This window comes from Lissotriton vulgaris, chromosome 1_1 (genome assembly GCF_964263255.1).
Source record: "Lissotriton vulgaris chromosome 1_1, aLisVul1.2, whole genome shotgun sequence".
NCBI classification, from domain to species: Eukaryota; Metazoa; Chordata; class Amphibia; order Caudata; family Salamandridae; genus Lissotriton; species Lissotriton vulgaris.
In genome coordinates, this window is record NC_141685.1 from 2,087,525,262 (window position 1) to 2,087,546,097 (window position 20,836).

Here is a 20,836-nt window from a genome sequence, read left to right on the forward strand (position 1 = left end):
GAGCAGGAGTCCAGCACAGTGGCAGTCCTTGTAGCAGCACAGCAGTCCTACTTCTCAGCAGTGTCCCCACATATCCAGAAGTGTACTGAACAGTGTGTGTCTGAGGTCCAGTATTTATGCCCAGGTATGCCTTTAAATTGGGGGAGCGCTTATAGAGGTTTCACTTTGAAGTGAACAGGCATCCTGCCTCCCCTAACATGGCTCCAGACTAACTAAAAGGCTCTGCAGCCCTTAGTGTGGACACAGCCTATTCAGGTGTAAGTGTGGTTGTGCCCAGCTCATCGCTCCTATACTGCGACTGGTGGGTGGCCTGTCAAGGTACACCTAAGCTCTCTAGTGTGGGCGGTCTAGGAGAAACACAAAGCTCAACAGTCAGCTAACCAGTCATGTGCCAAGAGACAGGCTACAGGCACTAAATGGCTAAGGGAACTTTCTAAAAGTGGAATTTTTACAATTACAATTCAAAATCCGACTTCACCGTAAGATAGGATTTAAAATGTGATTCCGGGGACAGACCAGAACTGGTTATCTAACTCCCAGTTGGAAACTACACTTAAAACATGTAATAAGGCAACTCCATTGTTATCCATGGAAGGCATAGGCCTTTGGAGTAGTGAAACACGAACTTAAACGGTTTTCACTACAAGTACACGGAAAACCTAAATAACACATGTCCTACTATTTAAATACACTGCATCCTACCCCTTGGAAGGTCCAGGACCAACTGATGTATATTAAAAAGTTTTGGGCCTGGCAAAAGGTTTATTTTGGCAGGTCGAAATGGCAGTTTAAAACTGCACACACAAGCTCTATAATGGCAGGCCGGAGCCATGATTAAGGGTCTTACTAAGTGGTTGGTACAAACCAGTGGTGCAGGCCCACCAGTAGCATTTCATTTATACCCTGGGCACATATAGTGCCATTTTACTTGGGACTTATAAGGAAATTAAATAGGCCAATTAGGTATAAGCCAATGTTACCATATTTAGAGAAGGTAGCACAAGCACTTTAGCAGTGATAAAGCGCACAGCATCCTAAGGCCAGCAAAAAAAAAAAAAAAAAAAAAAAAAAGTCAGTAATAGAGAAGGCAAAACGTTTGAGGATCACCACCCTAAGGCTGACAGGTCTAACAGTGATTACATCTGTGTTCTTGACGCATTTAATCCTGTTTTTTACTATCCAACTTAGACATCCGAAACCTACCACAGGGCAGACATCAGTGCTATGGAATCAGTAAAAATGGTATGCCCTTTGCCCTCTCAATGCAGCTGCAACTATTGTTAGCCTGCCTAGACTCTGTCAGAGCACTAAGGTGAAAGTGAACTCAAACTACTATCATCTAGTGCCTTAGACGTAAGTAGTGTTAGTGTTGGTGGTAATGTTGAAGGTGGCTGCCTAATTTCTCCCTCCAATCACCCTGCATGCTTCCCTGAACCAACCCTATATTCTCTCAAAATTAAACGGTCATCTCACTAATAATTTGAATGCCAAAACTCGTAAACTGAACCAACATCAAAATTATGTGAATGTGATCTTGTCCACGCTAATCCTAATGAATATTCTATCTCTCCGATAGAGTAGGCAAAATGGGGGGTGAGATTTCCATTATTCATCAACCTCAATTCCTCTGCGCCAATCAGCCTCTGGACTTAAAACAAAGCACGGAGACTCTCTTTCACAATTAAAATTTCAGGTGTTCTTATTTATCGTCCCCCTTATCCTGATACTAGGTTTAGTGATCTACTTTCTATGGCAATGATGCCCCTTTGTATTAAACAGGACTACTTTATGATTCTAGGTGGCTCCCACCTACATGTTGATGACTTTAGTTGTAAAGCTGTAGAACAGTTCATTGAAACTCTGTCTGACCTTAACCTTGTTCAGAGAGTTAAGGGTCCTACACACAGGGGAGGGGAGGGCGACACTCAATGGTATTGCACACAATAGCAGTTGTGTCTAAAGTCTCTTTAGCTTGAGCGGACCACTTTCTAGTGCCTTTCAGGTTAGTTACCTACTGCTCCGGCTCGTTAACAACCAAAGCCATTTTTCTTACTCCTGTGGCGCTCCATTACTGATTTTTCCTTAAACACAGTATGTTCCCAAATAGTGATTAATCAATTTGTAGACACTGATTCAACTGTTCCTTTTTTTTAACAGTTTTTATTGATTTTATGCAGAACATTTTTTAAACCTCTCTATGAAGCATATCATAGTTCGATATACAATAAAGATATCCATGAGATAATCAATCCGAGAATTACAGGAGTATTTCTTTTCTGTTGAGAATTGAGCAAGTTACATAAATCATCATCTATGAACTGTAATATATACAATCAGCACTGCCGGTGTTGCCCACTTCAATCAATAGTCACTTGCCTACTTTGCATAGATGATGTGTACAGTGTCTTACACAGCGAAGTATTATTATTAAACGTTTATAACAACACTACATTTCCCCTGCCCCCCTCCCCCTGGAACACTTGCATTTAGTCAATGTCACATACATGTCGGCTTGATGTATAAGCTAGTAAAGATATTGAGTGCTGTCGCAACGGCAGTGTGTTTGGATTCCTGCTTACAGGAAGCTGTGCAGCCTGAAATGTCCCTGTCCTACGTGCTTTCAGCAGGTAAGCCATAGCAGCATTACATTGTTAAACGATTAGATACCACCATGGTGGGCGAAGTCGCGAGTTCCTCATAAGGAGGATCCTTAATTTTGAAAGTCTAGCAGCAGCTTCTGCCAATCTAGTGATATCAGCGTCTTTCTTAGTCCTCTGTACTCTTCACGTTGCAACTCAGCCCCCTCAGCTTTCCCCCACTTCACTACCTCACTGTGCCAATCCCCTGGGTTCGGAGGTCTAGTAGATTTCCATCGAGCCGTCACTGTCCGCTTAGCTAGGAGCAAGGCCAAGTTGACAAACCTTGACATCGTGCTCTTCTTTTTGTCCCTAGTGCCCAGTCCGAATAGACAGTATTCCGGGTGGTCATAGGGTCGTCCAGGGATAATCGTGATCAGTAGTTTGTACACCGAATTCCAGTAATGCCCCAATTTGGGACAGGACCATAGCATATGCAGTAATCCCGCATCAGGCTCGTGGAATCTCGGGCAAGTATTTGTGGCATCCGGATACCTGGCGTGTAATCGACGCGGGGTAAGGTACGCCCTATTTAGGATCATAAGTTGTATAAATTTGAACTTAGGGTTGCGTGATACCTGCCTGGGGAATTTTAAAACCCTATCCCATTCCTGGTCAGAAAAGCTCCTATTAATGTCTCCCTCCCATTTAGTACGTAAGGGCTGCAGGGTAACCGCTCGTTCATTGCGTATACCATGCGTGAGCCATTTCGTCAAGCGCTCGCCACCGCTCATTAAATATTGTAGTGTTAGGAGCAAGTTCGTGGGGGGTTCTGTGCCAGTATGCGTCCAGGTGGTGCGTATGTACTGCACAACGTGAGCGTGCAATAGAAATAACACTCCTGTGGTACGATGTGTACCTACAAATTCCGCATGGGACATCAGCTGTCCAGCAGCGAAGAAGTCTCCCAATGTTGTAACTCCGGCGTCAGCCCAGTATTGTATGGTATGAGTAGTGAGTGACCTGGTCGGCTAACCAAGAAGGGGCAAAGTGGGCGTATAAGTCCCACGGCCTCCCGTGTATCTCGCGGAGCTGAGCCAGCAGTTAATTGCCAGGCGCAGTAAATGCAGCATGGAGCAGGGGAGAAGGCCCCGGGGAGCAATAATCTGTGTATTAGACCCCTGTCTCTATCCGCTGGTAAGACAGTAAGCTAACCATTGTAATTGGCAGGCATAACTATAGGCTCTCATATCAGGAACTCCCATGCCACCACGTGCAGTAGGTAGTTGTAATTTGGCTAATCCTACCCGGCGCCTCCCCGCGCCCGATATCAGCTCAATAAGGTTAGTATTAAGAAGTTGAAAAGCACGTACTGGGATGAGAATAGGGAGATTCATGAAATAATATAAAAGGCGTGGAAGGACCACCATCTTGGTAATGGCTAGTGTCCCCGCTACGGACAGCGGCAGAGAAGTCCAAAACTGGATCTGTGACCTAAGACATGTTATAGCGCGGCCTAGGTTGCCATCCAAGAGATCCGCCTTGTTCCTGTATATATTAATTCCCAGATATTTAAAAGTAGTGGGGGCAATGCGGATCTTGTAGGGAGCAAAGCATATCTGGTCTTCTCCACCTGCAGCATCAAAGCGGTAACCATACGTCTTGAGCGCATTTATGAAAAGGCCCGAAATCGCGCTGAAGAAGGAGTCAAATATGGCCGGGAGGGGGGGGGGGGTCAGGCACGACAGATATATCTTTGAGGTACAATATAATGTTGTCGGTGTACGCCGAGACTACATGACTGATACAGTTACGCATTAGGCCTCTCGGGAGAGCGGACAGTCTGATTCTATGTAATAGGGGTTCCGGTGCCAAAATAAACAGCAAGGGAGACAGCGGGCAACCTTGCTGTGTGCCACGTGCTATTCTGAAAGGACCAGAAATACATTTTCCCTTGCGCGCACGCGCCGTCGGGTCTGTGTATAAAAGTCGCACCCACGCCAAATATTCCAAGGGCAAACCAAAACCCGCCAGGGCAGTAAACCTATAATCCCAACGCAGGGAGTCGAAAGCTTGCTTTAAATCTAATGAGATGCAACCCTCCTCGCTGCCCAGGACCTCAGCATCCAGCATTATTTGGTGTAAGCGCCGTGCTCTGCCCGGGGACAAACCTGCATTGGTCCGTGTGAATAAGTTGTGGTACATGATTATTTAGATGTGTGGCTAGCAATTTACTAAGGATCTTATAATCTGAATTTAAGAGTGACAGCGGTCTGTAATTATGCACGTGAATGGCCTCCCTGCCTGGTTTTAGGAAAGATACTATGAGTGCCTGTAACGTCGTGCACGGGAGTGCCCATGCCGTTAGAGACTCTTGAAAGAGCAGCAACAGTTGTGGTGCCAATAGATCAATATATGTGGCATAAAACTCCGCGGGTAGACCGTCAATCCCGGGAGATTTGTTGCGTGGCAGTGTTTGATTGTGCAGCGTATTTCCGCTACAGTGATGGGGCGGGCCAGATCTTCCTTTTGATCTTGCGATAACTGTGGCATCGGGAGTCCCTCAAAGAAAACATCTAAAAGGGTATCCGGCATCTGCGACGGTGGTCTGTAAAGTTGATTATAATAGTCTTGAAATGCCGTAATTATGGCTGAGTGGTGGCCATTCTCCCGCTGCAGTCTTGCACCGCCGTAACAGGCACATAGTCTGGAGCGTCACGGATTTTACGTGCAAGTAGGGGACCTGATCCATCAGCCGGAGTGTGTTGTCTGGCCGTGTATAATCGCAAGTCTATAACGCGGAAATCTTCCAAGAGTTCCGCATAACATATATTAGCCTCCTGTAGCTGAGTGAGTCGGTCATTAGTGCCTGCCGCTTCCCCTTCCAACAAAGTGATCCTACCTTCTACCTCCTTCAATTTGTCCATCACGAATCGTCGCGCCCCAACCTTAGTACCAATGGCTACGCGACTGAGCGTCAACTTGAACGCGTCCCATTCGATCTTTCGGGTGCTCGCTGTGCCCGAATTACACTCAAAGTATGTGACAATTGTGTCCGAAAGTGCCGATCTGAAGACCGGATCTTCAAGCGCATCTGGCTGCAATCGCCATGTCAGAATTGGGGGGGGTCGGGATTTTCCCCACCTGTATTGTCATCTCCACATGGTTGTGATCAGACAGCGTTTTCCCCATGTGCACCACAGATAGGACAGAGTTCACTAATGTGTTGGAGCAGCGATACGGTCAATTCTAGTGTTCAGTTTGTGCGGGGGTGAGTAATAGGTGTATTCCCTGTGCCCCTCGTTCTTACTTCTCCAGGCATCACATAGCCCCCATCCCACCGTCCAATTCACCAGTGCTTCCGCCTGTTTCCTACAATCTGCTGCATGTAGGGGGGGGGGGGGGGGGGGGGGTGATTGGTCTAATGATGCATCTAATACGGCAATGTAGTCTCCCCCTAATAGCCAGCAGTAGCCGGACCAATCCGCCAAAACCCCACTGAGTGTCTCTAAAAAACACGCCTGATCTGTATTAGGGGCATAAACACATCCCAGTACTACTTGTATGCCATCCAGTATCCCATGGAGTAGCATATAGCGACCCGCTTTATCTATGCGTTGTTCTAGCAGCTTGAAGGGGACATTACCTCTCAGCCATATCGCTGTGCCTCGAGGAAAGTCAGAGTATGTGGTAGCAAATATCTGACCTTTCCATTTCTTATGGAGCTTGGATGCTTCAGCCGCGTTAAGGTGAATCTCTTGCAGATACACAATGGAGTCCTGCGCCTGTTCAGCTGTGCTAGTACTCTATGACGCTTGTGTATTGAGCCTAGGCCTCGCACATTCCAGGTGCATATAGTATAAGTGTTATATGTCGACATCACAGTAATATCTCCGGCACCACACACTAATTACATTCAAGCCATACCGCGAAATGTCTCTACAAGGCAAAGCACTGTGTACCACATGAACTACCCAATACCAGGTTCCCTCCCGAGAACTAGAAGGGACCAAACAAAAATCCGCAACCCAACAGGGGTTATTCAAACTAAGCACAAATCTGCATTCGCATATGGGGGGGATCTCAAGTGCCTGCACCTATACATTCAGGTATATTGCTAAGACTGATTAGCAAAAGGTGCCCGATAAACAGAAACATTCCAGGGGTCGGACGCCCCTATAGTGTTCAGTATCAGTGTGTCCCATATTATACATTACCACCTGGGCTCGTCCCACAGCAAAAATCAGAAGTCATTCCCCATCTGGGCAGTGATAGTCGGGAACAGCAGCTGACTATCATCCGATGCAGAAGATGCAGTTCGATCACTTGGTGATTGAGTTACATGAGTACAGCTCCTTGCATCATGGGCCGCTAGGGCTGCCGCTGTAGGGATGGAGTTTTCCTTCCCAGCCGTCTGAAGTTCCAGCGTTGGTGCAAGTATTGGCGTTGCGTCTTTCAACATACTTTCCTGTCGGGGTCGATCCGGTCCCTCTGCCATGGCAGATCGGGCCTAGCGCGGGGAAGCGAAGAGGTTTTGTGATGCTGTGGGTGTAAGGGTAACCTCCACCCATTCGGACGTCTCTTCCGTAGAGTCAAAGAAATAAGATTTCTGTTCGTACATAATCTTCAACCTTGCCAGGAATAGGAGGGCGTATTTAATATTACCGTCTGAGGCGGCGTTTGACCCCCAAGAATGTTGCTCTAGTTCGCTGGACTGTAGGTGTAAAATCAGGGAATAGTGACACTGTCCTGTATTCATATATCACTGGCGCTTTGTCCCTGGCGGCCTTAAGGATCGCATCTGGATCTTTATAGTTTAGGAGTCTTGCCATCAAGGGGCGGGGAGGCGCACCTGGTCGGGGCGGCCTAGAGGGCACCCGGTGGCCCGTTCCACTCTGTATAGAGGTATAAGGGCTCCAGGGGGGGGACCATATTTCTGAGCCAATCCTCCACAAATTGCATAGGGTTGGATCTTCGCTGCGATCCGGAATGCCCAAAATACGCACATTATTGCGCCGGGCCCTCCCCTCTGCATCATCCGCTCTCTCCTGCAGCCCTTTGATCGGTCACGTTAGTTCCCCCAGGCGCGTGGAGTGCTCCGTCTGCTGCGGGATTAAGTCATCCAGTGCCAGTTTATGAGCCGCTACTTTCTCTGCCAGCTTGTGGTCGGCCTTCAGGAGGCTCATTCCCGTGGACATAGCATCCATGCGTGATTCCAACGCTTCACAGGAGTCTTTGATTTCGTGCAGTATTAAGTCCAGTTTAGCGTCTCGCGGGTCCAGGCCCGTGGCCGGGATAACGTCGCTTCCCAGTGAGTCCAGTGGGTCCTCAGAGTCAGAAGACTATGTGGTGTTTCCTGAAGAGGCATCTGTCGGTTTGGCTCTTGGGCGCCCCAAAAGTTCACTCCCCCCTCCGCTGAGTAGTTAAGGCAGATGTGTGGTTCAGGCAAGAGTGGTTATGCTTGCAGGGAAAGGCATGAGTGGCTCAGCGAGCGTTGAAAAGGCAGTTTCCCATCAGACACCCACCAATCCCAGTAGGAGGAGCTGCAAGAATGGTTTGAAGTGACAATAGAGGAGGAGCTGCTCATTCCATGGCCACAACTTAGAGATGGGCACGTAGGCTCTGTACAAGGTAAGAAGATTTATATCATCTTTGATTTAGGCGCTTGTCACCCCACTCCTGAAAAAGCCCTCCTTGAGCCCAGACTGTCTATCAAACTACCGACCCATCTCCCTACTGCCATTTCCAGCGAAAGTCGCCGAACGATGGGTCAGCTCCTGTCTCTACTCACCTGGAGCATAACAACTTCCTGGATGATCTCCAATTCGGTTTCCGTCCAGCCCACGGTACCGAAACAGCTGTCCTGACAGCCATGGAGGATCTTCGCATGCGGGCAGACAGGGGCCAGCCAGTAGCACTGATACTGCTGGACTTGTCTGCCGCATTCGATACGGTCAACCACAGGACGCTGTTGGAGACTCAGTGAGGCAGGTGTGGATGGCACGGCTCTGCTATGGTTTCATTCCTACCTGCGGGACAGGAGACAGGCTGTCTCCCTCCCCCCATTCCAATCCGCATTTGCACCTGTGCCCCAGGGAGTTCCCCAGGGCTCTTCCATCAGTCCCATCCTTTTTAACGTGTACCTCAAACCTTTGATCACGTTAATTAAGTCGTTCAGGATAAAAACGATCAACTACGCTGACGACACCCAGCTCATTCTCTCCTGGGAGGGAGAAGACTCCATCCCCTTAACTTCCTTCCACGACTGCCTAAGAGAGACGGTTGGGTGGTTGCACAGGAACTCCCTACAATTTAACTCCTCCAAAACAGAGGTTCTGTTTTGCGCTGGTAACAACATACCTCGCCAGTTCCCGAGTGACTTCTGGCCTCCAGAGACTAGGGACAAACCTCAGCCAGTTACCTCGGTCTGCAACCTGGGAGCCATGCTCAATAACAAGCTGAGTATGGAAACCCAGGTCGCTAAAACAGTGGGGATCTGCACAGCTCTTCTACGTTCCCTGCGTAAAATTATGCCACTCCTCCCTGCACAAGCTCGGGCGTTGATAGTCAGGTGCACTATTCTCAGTCGCCTCGACTATTGCAACGCACTGCTCCTGGAGTCTCCGGTCACACTGCTAGACCGGCTTCAAAGAATTCAGTCAGCCGCCGCCAAGCTAGCTCTCGGCCGGACAAGGAGATCTCCGGCCACAGCGGCCCTAGCCGAGCTACATTGGTTTCCTTTAAAGCAGCGGGTGGCCTTCAAGTCCCTCTGCATTGTCTTTAAGGCTCTGCACGGACTTGGGCCCAGACCTCTGCAGGCTCTGTTCCTGTGGTACACTCCAACAGGCCGAGACCTGCAATCGTCCTCGGCCTGTCTGGTAAAAAAGTGCCCAGATACAACAGAGCCAGAACCGGGGGCAGATCTTTCAGGGTCGCAGCGGCCAAATTATGGAACAGTCTGCCCATTGACATACGCCAGATCTCACAACTTCTTCCCTTTCGGAAACGGATCAAGACCTGGTTATTCCCCTAAATCCTCCCACCTGCTATTTACTTTGGTTTCTCCTCATTAGAGTATTCTCAAGCGCCAGGAAGCCTGCAAGGTATCAGTTGCGCTATACAAATATTCAAAATAAATAAATAAATAAGGCAGGTTGGTGGCTCTGGGACACATGAACTGCTGCAAACGTGTATATTTATGGAGAGGTCAGGAGATACACACACAGGCATAAATGTAGCACCCCTGAGCAACCTCTTCAGAACACTACTGGACCTGCGGGAGACAGAAGAAGAACTGCACCAGATGTTGAGACCCTTGAGGAAACCTAGAAGGCTGGATCTGCTCCCACTTGTACCCAGGACAAAGAAGCTCGTGTGTGGTTACAGGGACACAGCAAGCAGCAAGAAGCCTTTGTCCAGAAGAACTCTGCTAACCAGTTCCAACTAGTTCTGCCCTGGACCCTGCACATGGCTTCTGATGGGGCGACTCTTGATCCCCAAGTGATGTTTCGGAGGTCCTGGAACCCTCGGTTATATAGAGTGCACTCCTCATAACGTCTTGAAAAACCTGGGACTTAATCCTCCACATGTCTTTGGAGGCAAAATGTTTCTGAGATAAACCTGCAAGTCAACCTGACAAAGGTGCGTTGCCCCTGCTCCTGCTTGAGGCAGCAAATCCATTTCAGCAGGAAATAGAAGAGAGTCTATCTGGCCATGTGGACTAGTTTGGATCACACAAGGAGGAACACACATCTAATGTTGCAAAGGGTGACAATTAAAATTTCACAAGCATGTAAATATTATGGGGATACTGGTCACAATGAAGGAACACTCCAAGAATCTTATTAATGACCCTTTTTTCTGTAGAAATTATTTTATTGGTAAAAATTAAGAATTGAGCAATAACAAAAAATAGTGACATGCACGTCCAGCTTATTCCCATATTGAGTGGCAGATGTTAATTGTGATACACGCACCAATAACAAAGAATATTTAAGAAAAGATGGAAATGGGGTACGAGAGAAGAAGTTAAGAAAGGGAAGGAAGGCAAAGAAAGCAAAGAAAGGGAAGGAAGGCAAAGAAAGCAAAGAAAGGGAAGGAAGGCAAAGAAAGCAAAGAAAGGGAAGGAAGGCAAAGAAAGCAAAGAAAGGGAAGGAAGCAAAGAAAGGGAAGGAAGCAAAGAAAGGGAAGGAAGCAAAGAAAGGGAAGGAAGCAAAGAAAGGGAAGGAAGCGTAGAAAGGGAAGGAAGCGAAGAAAGGGAAGGAAGCGAAGAAAGGGAAGGAAGCGAAGAAAGGGAAGGAAGCGAAGAAAGGGAAGGAAGCGAAGAAAGGGAAGGAAGCGAAGAAAGGGAAGGAAGCGAAGAAAGGGAAGGAAGCGAAGAAAGGGAAGGAAGCGAAGAAAGGGAAGAAAGCGAAGAAAGCGAAGAAAGCGAAGAAAGCGAAGAAAGCGAAAGACGCGAAAGACGCGAAAGACGCGAAAGAAGGAAAGAAGGAAAGAAGGAAAGAAGGAAAGAAGGAAAGAAGGAAAGAAGGAAAGAAGGAAAGAAGGAAAGAAGGAAAGAAGGAAAGAAGGAAAGAAGGAAAGAAGGAAAGAAAGAAAGGAAGGAGAGAGCAAGAGAGCAAGAGAGCAAGAGAGCAAGAGAGCAAGAGAGCAAGAGAGCAAGAGAGCAAGAGAGCAAGAGAGCAAGAGAGCAAGAGAGCAAGAGAGCAAGAGAGCAAGAGAGCAAGAGAGCAAGAGAGCAAGAGAGCAAGAGAGCAAGAGAGCAAGAGAGCAAGAGAGCAAGAGAGCAAGAGAGCAAGAGAGCAAGAGAGCAAGAGAGCAAGAATAAAACGGTTAGGACATGTCAAAGTACAATAATACAGATGGGTGGAGAGAGGTGGCACAATAATAGTGAATCCATGCAAATTATGGGGGCAAAGTATCCTGTAAAAAGGGGGACTAGATAACAAGAAAAATATCTATTTTGTGCATCAAGTTGTAAATGACACTCATAGTATGCTGATTTATACAGCTCTTTGAGCCATTCCTCATGTAACATTAACTGTGGAGAACGCCAATGCCGTAAAATACAGATTTTGGCAACATGTAAGGGCAGTGACAAGAAGGCAACTAGCATTGTGGGTCAGCTCGGTAATGTCAGATAAGTCATCAATGAGAATTAGGGGTTGTGAAAGTGAAGTGAGTAAATCCATAGATTCCCACAGTGTAGACCTTACTGCCGTCCAAAGGGGGTGTATGGAGGGGGCGGGGGGTGGAAGAGGGGCTGGAAGAGGGGCTGGAAGTCCAGTAAGATATGAACAATATCACATTGTGCATGCTCACAGCGCAACAGACAGAGGGAGGAACAACCCTGCAGACTGAAGCTGTGCTGGTATCCAGATCCAGCCCTGAAGGAGCTTAAAAAGGCTGATCTTCAGCCATGTCTCAAGAACTCCTCGTTCTAGGGCCTCCAAACGTTCAGTCCATTCTACCTCATCCTATTCCACCTGTAGGCAAGCCTGCCAAGTCATCCTGAGGCTTGCCAATTGTGGTTGGGAGAAAAGATGGCAAATCAGGAGGTTGTAGAATCCAGACATCACGCCTTTAAACTGACCCCAAGTACTGAGGCAAGAGAACTCCCGGGAGCAGGGGGTAGTCTAGGGTTGGGTACCCAATCTGCTTAGCAGTCAATTACGTAATTGTGTTTATCACCAATGTTAGGTATGTGACAATCCAAATTCGACCTGTAGCATCTTAAAGGACTTGAGTTTACCATCAAGGATCAGGTGTGTAAGATTCACGATCCGAGCTCTGCGCTAAGGGCCCCAATCAAGCATGCCCCCCCATGCAAATGTCAGTACTATTCCAAATGGGAGCTTTGTTATGAAGATGGCGTTCACTGATCAGAGCTTGGGAGCCCGCATCCAGACAGCATAAATGGCTTTCAACATGGGATTGGGTATGTCGGCGGTGGGAGGACCAAGGAGATAGAGGGCCTGTAATCCTAAAGGGGCCTTCTGGAGTCTGCGTTCAGTCACGACCCATAATGGAGGGTGACGTAGAAAGCCTGCGGTGGATTACCTACCAACTTACTGCTAGCTCAGGAATGGACATGGGCTGCTCCAGTCAAAAGAATATTGAAACTGGCTGAACTGCATGGGCTGAGAATATTTTAACTATTGAAGATCAAATGTGTTTACCACGCCACAAGACTTCCAAGGGGAGTATCTTTCCACCAAACATTGCCTGCCTCTACATGCGTTCGTTTGAAGAAGAAAACATACAGACCAACAATCCATTTGAGGACCCAATACAACTCTGGCAGCAATACATAGATGACATATTTGCCGTCTGGCAAGGAAATTAAAACACAATGTAATCTTTTGAGATTTGGCTGAATAAAAGGAACCCATTTCTAAGCTTTACTATGACAACAGATCGAACCAGTGCTTCCTTTCTTGACAACAACATCAGGGCAAAAAATGGAACGCTTGTCAGCTCTTTGTACACTAAACCTATAGATCGGAACAGCTTGAGGCACTTTAAGAGTGCTCATCCTTGTGCTCTCAGAGAACTTACCAGTAGTGTACTTTCTAAATATCAGAAGAAACTTCAAGAATGAAGCAGTAAGATTCACTAAAAAGCTGAGGGAGAAGGATAATTGCTCAGGATCAGAAGAGGGCACAGAATGTTTATAGAGAGGCCCTCCTTGAGACAAACATTAAATAGGATAATAACGCCCTCATTTTTGTGAACACAATTCTTCATTTAATGCTATCAAAATAATTGGGAACAAACATTGGCACATTCTAACATTCAATCAGTTAGCAAACTAATCATCATTCAAACGAAACGAAGTATAAGGGACAGACTGGTGCAGATAAAGTGAAGACAACATGGCAGACCTCCTGTGAGCCATATCTGCAGACTCTACAAGCAGTATAGGCAAGTCACCCTCCACAATGCAGGCCTTACAGCTCCAAGGCAGGGTGCACTATACTACATGTGTGGACATACATGCCTGAGCAGATATGCCCCTGTGATGTCTAAGTCGATTCTTAGATATTACAAGTGAATAGGGAAGCCATTACGAGAACATATGATGGACACTGGTATTTAAGAATTTTCATCTACATGATGGCATCACTAAAACTAGGGATGTTTGGTATCAAACATTTTGTATTTACATAAACCCATACCGATTTTAGGGATGGATTTATTAAAACATGCACCCAGAGGGCAATTTACAGGTGTCCCCTGATAATAGACTAGCTACTGGTGTACTGGCTGACTGGTGTAGACCAGCCTGCTACCACAGACAGGTTTCTCACACCCTGCAAGTGAGAGCCAGCAGAAATAAAGCCTGCTCTGGCCAGAGGTGTTGTCAACTCCTCCAAGCAGGATGGCTAAGACATCAGCGTATCAAGGCAGGAGGTTCAATGGCCTCTGCCACCTTTGATATGCGACCCAAGGCATCCCCAGAGAGGGGAAAGGCCACCCCCTGCCCCGAACCCATTTAACACTAGGACAGGTAGGAACATTAGCTAGTCAGGAGACGTATTGCCTCATATCAGGATAGTTCCACCCATAAGGTGGACTTCCTGATGTGAACACAAAACTTAGAATTCCACCATCTTAGTTTAGACAGAATTAGGCTCTCTGGGTCAGGATGATCCCCGCTTTCCACAAGATGTGGTCATTTAGGGGATTATAGGCAACCAACAGGTATGTAGCGCACTGCGACTCCCCGTACAGCCTCTAAATTGAGTATTTAGGAGGTACCCTTGATGCCAGGAACTTAGATTTGACAGATTCAGAAAAAGAGGACAAAGATGGACTGCGAAACAATGAGAATTGAAGAATGCTGTGAATTTTAGCGCAAAATAACCCCTACCTGCCCCAGTCTCGACAATCGTGACTGAGTCACTCGTCCTGCAGACAGTTAGCCCTTCACAAATTGCCAGCAATCTCCCTTGGACTAGAGGAGCTGCTCTCCCCTGCAGTCCGCATACACCAAAGAAGCAGAGTCTGGTTTACTGTATTGATGCCCCCCAACCAGCCTGAATCAGCAGCCTCCCCACGCAGAGGTACCTGTATGCCTGAAGGTCAAATATGTATTACAAATCTGAGTTAATCAGTGAATTGGGCTTGTAATAAATATTTCAATTATTCCAAGAATTTAATTTGTAGCAATTGGGACAGAAAAATCCCTTGTATGGTAGCAGACATGACACCCTACCCTAAGTGCTCAAACCACAATGACATGTGGATCCTTGGTAACAATTTCTGGTCACGAGCTAACATAGAAAACGAATGTGCGCCATAACCTGAGCCTGTCCCATGGACTGTGGTCTGGTCAGGACCGGGAGGGGAGCACCACGCACTACCCTCATAGTGGTGAAAGACTACCATCTTCACCGAGAGCTAAGCATCACAAGCATGGTGATGGAAAAATACAATTTTTAACTCGTGATCAAGTATTATGGCCAGGCCTTTCTTGCCTGTGTCGAGGGAGGGGGGCCTACTGACCCACTCAGACGTTACACTGCTGTGTGCTCAGTTTAACTTCGGCCTACAGCTGGGAAGATGTGGGGATAGCGCTTGCATGTGCACTGTGCTGGTATGTGCATGAGCCTATCTATGAGTGCTACAGTACATAGAGACAGCACGTGGGGGTTTCAGTGCATCACGCCGGTATGTTAGAGTGCTCGTGAGTGATACAGCACATGGAGAGCTACAAGCGTGCATCTCTAAATATACATAGCCACCTGTGAGGAGTGTGTAAAAGGTAAGGATGTCCATGCATTAGTGGATTTTGGAGTAAAATAGGTTCTTTAATAAGAGCACCCCACATGGGTACAACCAGCTTCTGGGTCCAAGAGCAACTGTCAGGTACAGTAAACAGAAGCTCAGAATCATGACACACAAAGAATTATCTACTTCATAACACTCACGCACACAAGGAAACCTAACCAAACATTGGCAAATACAATGAAAATGGTTCACGTATTCCCCCTGAACAAATGATACCAAAACAAACAAAAAACTAAAAGCAGCTACATACTATTATGATTTTTTACTTAACTATTTTTTTGAGCTTCCAAAACCTACCATCCTCCAACTTGACTGCATTGCGGGAAAGTTTAATGAGTTTGAAAGGACCCATGAATTTGGAATCCCCTTAGATATCAGGAGTTTCTTGGCTAACACTTCCTCGCCCACTGACACATCTAACTTGACACCCTTGCGAACATCGTAACACATTTTGTTTCTCAGCACATGTTCATTCTTTTTCATTTCCTTCTTTCATTGAAGCCCATGACCCACACACATCTTTGCCCAATTTGAACCACCCAGGTGACAACAAAGTATTGGTCTTTCGCCCTCTAAACATTTCAAAAGGAATTTCTCCAGTGTTGGTGTGCAGGGAAAATCTATGAGCCTGGAGACCATGCAACCAGTTCCTAACCTCCCTCATTTCCAATGTTATGCACTCTTTAATACTTGTTAAATTTTTCTACTGTACCATTACCTTCTGGATGATACAGTGAACATTTTGTGTGCCCAATTCCCATGTCACATAAAAACTCTTCCATCTCAGCAGACACAAACTGTGCCCAATTGTCCGACAAAACGCAGTTGGGAAACCCCTCATGACTGAAAACATTGCTCATTAACTGAACAATTCTCCACGTCTCAATGTTGCTCACAATCACAATTTCAGCCCACCTTGAGAATTGGTCAATAAGAACAAACAATAGTTGGTGCCACCTTTTACATGTAACGGTCCCACAAAGTTTACAGCCACCATTTCCCACGGTTTGGATAGAAAAACCCATAGAAGGATTCCACACCTTGTAAATATTGTCACTAGAACGACAGTCCGAACACTCTCTGATCATTCTTTCAATCAAGAGATCCATTCCTGGCTACCAATTTCAGTCTTCTTATTCATTGAGGTCCGTCATGTCCTAGATCCACAATGTTCTCTCTCAAAGCCACTGGATCTACAAGTCTCAAACCCCTCTAAATTACATATTTGTCACACAAGAATTCATCCAGAATCCAACCACATCCTCATCTTCTTCATCTCATACTTCCAACCTTCACACAGTGCTTTCTTAACACGTTGAAGAACAGTTTCACCATTGCCTGCCTCAACCACTCCTCTTGAGATACACATCCACTCTTTAACACTGCACCCTTAACCTTGTCCACCTCATCATCACGTCTTTCCTCCACAGTAGTACTTAGTCTAGACAAACAGTCAGCAACCCTGTTCTGGGGTCCTGTAACATGGTGCACACTGTAGTTGTATCCTTGAAATCCAACCACCCATTTACACATTTTCATGAGTACAATCAGCTTCAGGATCCAAGAGCAACTGTCAAGTACAGGAGAGAGACGCTCAGAATCATGACACAAAGAATTCTCTACCTCGTAAATAAAACACACACACACAAAAGCCTAAACAAACATTGGCAAATACAATAGAAAATTAGAAATACCACATGGTGCATTGCAGAAGTGCCTGAGGTTTCACTGTTGGTAGCCCCAGGGCCTGCCAAAGGAGTATGTGAGGTAGAGGAACCGTCCAGAAAAATTTGTGGAGTGATGTATTCCTGAGAGCTGAGTAAGACACACATACTGGAAGAAAGAAGGGTCAGACTCCTCAGTACACTTCAGCCAGGCTATGTGATTCTGAAAGAGGTAACTGGACAAAGGGGTGCAGTGGTTGGCACAATGGGTGTTGCAGCACACTGGTAAGATTTAAGTTACAGGCCCTGGGTACACTCTTGTACCATAGACTAGGGACTTATAGGTAAGTTGAACCTTCAATTAAGCGTATGCCAATTTCATCATGTGCATAGGGGGGGGGGGGCAGGCACTTTACCACTGGTTAGCAGAGATAAAGTGCACAGAGTTATACAACCAGAAAAAAGTGTCAAGGCAAAAATCGGAGGGTATACCACTTTAAAAATTCCAACAATGAAAACCTCTTGGAATTTGTCAGCTACAATGAACAAATTACTCTCGATAAAATCTTCACCCTTTTAGAAAGCCGGTCTTCGAAATTCATATCTGAGCGGAGCACGATCAAAACAATTAGGCGCTGATTACGCCAATAGCCAATCATCTCATCAGTATGTTACCAATCAATCTGGCCATCGATTTCTTTAAAAACATACTGAAGCCATTCTTATGGAAAAATAATAAATCAGTAGTAGGCATGAATAAACTACATCTTGATAAAAAAAAATGGGAAGGCATTTCTGTCCAGCTCAGGAGCATAATGGTGCTCTACTTAGAGTATCTTCCAGTCACTATGGTTATAAGTGGAACAACTCGTTTTATGCCACCTCCAGCTGCCTTTATGGTTTTACACCGCCCCTATTGGTATCAACATAGCTTATTTAAATACAAATGTAAAATACTCCAAGGAAACGTTCAGTAGCTAGCAGGTCCAACCTACTATGTTACAGGAACTGTCTACGAAGACTTTACAAACAAATAGATGACAACGTTATGCTACCACTATGTTGGTGTTTTGCCAGGACAACTTACCGCACTGGATCAAACGTGCTGTTCATTTATGAACTGTTTTCTCAAAAAGTTGCAACTGATTTCGCCAACTGCCACTTTGAAAATGTACTTAGACTAATTTTATTTTATTACTGGCACGTTGCATTTGTGTTAAGCCACCTACACAACTCCAAACGTGTATAAAAATAGAAACGATAAACTATCTTACTTTCCTTAAATAATATACTAAAGTCTTTAAACCAGGACTATTTTCACTTTGCAGGAAATTAACCCATGATAACTGCAGTTTTTCCTCTCATTTTAAAAATGTACGAGTTCGTCACCGTTTCTGTCCATTGCTACAGTCACTACACTAGTACGACATACTGGCTCAATCAATAAAGCACTTCTCTTCCTATAGACCGTGGGGGAAAAGGTGAGTTCTGAGTATGTTAGCCCATAAAATCTTTGGCATCTGCACCGTGCATGAAACTTAATACGCACAAAAACGGTCTGCGTAAAACACTGTTAAGCACACATTCTACTTAATTTCTAGTCAAACCGACTTTATTTAGTTCACTTACTATGCTAAAACTTTGTAGAAAATAAACGTCTGTTTTCTTAGTTTGCATCTTAAATGTGCATCCGTCATTTTAGCTGTACATACATACGTTGAGTTCTACTGTATCGCAAATATTTGGATAAAACTAAACCCCCACCATTACGAAGAGCATTCAGCGGTATAATGTGTCGTTCACTAGGTGTCAAACGCGCGAAACATGACCCTTTGATTATAGGTAGCACTGAATGGCGCACAACACACACAGTTTGGTCTATGACTGACAGATTATAGGCACTTGAACAATGGGCGATTAAGTGTTTTCAAAAGTGTCAAAAGAACAAACATAGAAGAAGGAAATTCTCCTTGAGCAAGTCGTCCCCCACCTTCTGATAGAAGCAGTCTGTTAAAATACACATGGGCCCTCGGGAGAAATGCTGTTCTCCGGCACGTGTACATGCACTCGCCACTCTGGGGAGGGAGTGGAGGGGGGTGCAGTACAGCCTAAGTTAAAAAAGATATTACTGGTCCAAGAAGATAGCACTAAGCAGATCACGGACACGACACAGCCGGCAATAGGAAAATGCGGCGCACAGCACTGTAAACAGCATCCGCGAGTCAAGCCTTTGGAACTCCCACCCCATCGAGGGCCAGATATTTTCATTACTCAGTCTCTGTTCCCTCTCAAAGTGGTACAAAACCCTTACAGATTCACGCTAGGTTGTCGCCATCTACGCGCTCATTAACAATAACGCGACATATTCGCCCCTCTACAGATTAAAAACAAACATGCGGCGTCAGGTCGACAGCCGTGCTCCTAACGGGCGGTCGCGCCCCCTGCTCTTCCTGCGCCAGACTGGTTAGCCCCCCGTCAGTCTGCGGGGGGTAAGGGTCAGTTGCGTAATATCTGGCTTGCTATGCGACCTCCAGACGGTGCTTCGACAGCTGCTACTGTCAGTGAGCAGTCCATGTTGAAGACGTAGGTACACAAACCCCGATAAACGCGCACCGGCTGCGCCCCCAAAGCGCATCAAGGCAGGCCTCCAGTGCCCCCCGAACCCTGGCGGTAGCTCACCTCACCCGCTCCGGCAGCGGCCAGCGAGGCACAGGTCCCGCGCCCGCTCCTCGGCTCGGCTCCACTCCACTAGAGGATGCAGCAGCCCCAAAGCCGCCTTTTTCCTGCGCGCGCAGGTTTTCGCTGTATCAGGCAGAGTGCACGGCTAGAACAGCATGACGCCGAGGTTCCCTTTCATGGCACGTGGAACATGTCATGCCGTGTTATGTGCGCTCATGTGTTTCAATGGTCTCTGACGCATGCTACCCATGTATTTTTTTAACCGGTTTTGTCACTTAATTCGTATAGCAGTAACATATGTTATTTCACAGAGGAAATGCAATGGCAAATAAATTATGTCACTCGGAATGGGGGAACAAAAACAAACCTTTCTGCGCTCACTCGCACCGGAAAGCGACACGGGACTGCCAACTTGTCCACATTTTCTCCAAACAGGGTTTAGCCCAACAGCAAGTCAAGTCGAATCTCGCTATGTTTTCATCTGTTTACCAATTAAATAAAGCCAGGGGCGTAACTAGACACGACATGTGGAGGGAGGAAATGGATGGGCTAGGGGCTTCCAGGTCAACCAAAGCAAGCGCTGCTAACACTTCAAACAATGGGGCGGAGCTATTCTTAGAACATATAGATGAAAATACCATGATACAATGGGCTTTTTAAATATTTTGGTGAAGCCCTATAAGATTAAAACAAACAGGGTTTTGTAAATTTTGACAATGTTGGCTGCTGACTAACGGTGCTAAATTTAAGCCGGTGGTTTCGATGCTGGATTGTCAACACCACCACTTAGGACAGTTTGTCACATGGTGGCGCTGTTTGTTACAATTTAGAGATGCGCACAACAACAATTGTTAATTGATTCTATATACATTAAAAATAACAAATACCTGCCTCCAAAGCCATTCGCATAGCATTGGGGGCCTGAAATACACTGAATTGTCACTCTTGTAGGAATTTGATAGTTAGTTGTGTTGGTACTGTCATTGGCACTACTGACAGGGGCAATTGGTGCAGCAAGCTGCAGAGACCTCCTGGCGAAGGCTCTGACTGTGACACCTTTTTTTTTTTAAGTTAAGCACTGCTGACAGATCTTAAAGGGGAAAATGTGGTTTGACAACTAAAAAG

General features: G+C 46.2%; 1 protein-coding gene across 3 annotated transcripts in view; it reads right to left on the reverse strand.

Moving 5' to 3' along the window:
* The window catches only part of BPGM (bisphosphoglycerate mutase), a 214,142-nt gene extending 193,799 nt beyond the window's left edge, over positions 1 to 20,343 (reverse strand). The window contains exon 1 of one of the 3 annotated variants that reach the window (XM_086921155.1): positions 20,079 to 20,343. The gene's annotated coding sequence lies outside the window, so the exon portion shown is untranslated. Of the gene's footprint in view, positions 1 to 19,711; positions 19,888 to 20,078 lie in introns of those variants that run through there. The other 2 variants (XM_086921147.1, XM_086921163.1) reach the window with 2 other exon arrangements.
* Positions 20,344 to 20,836: the final 493 nt, after the last annotated feature.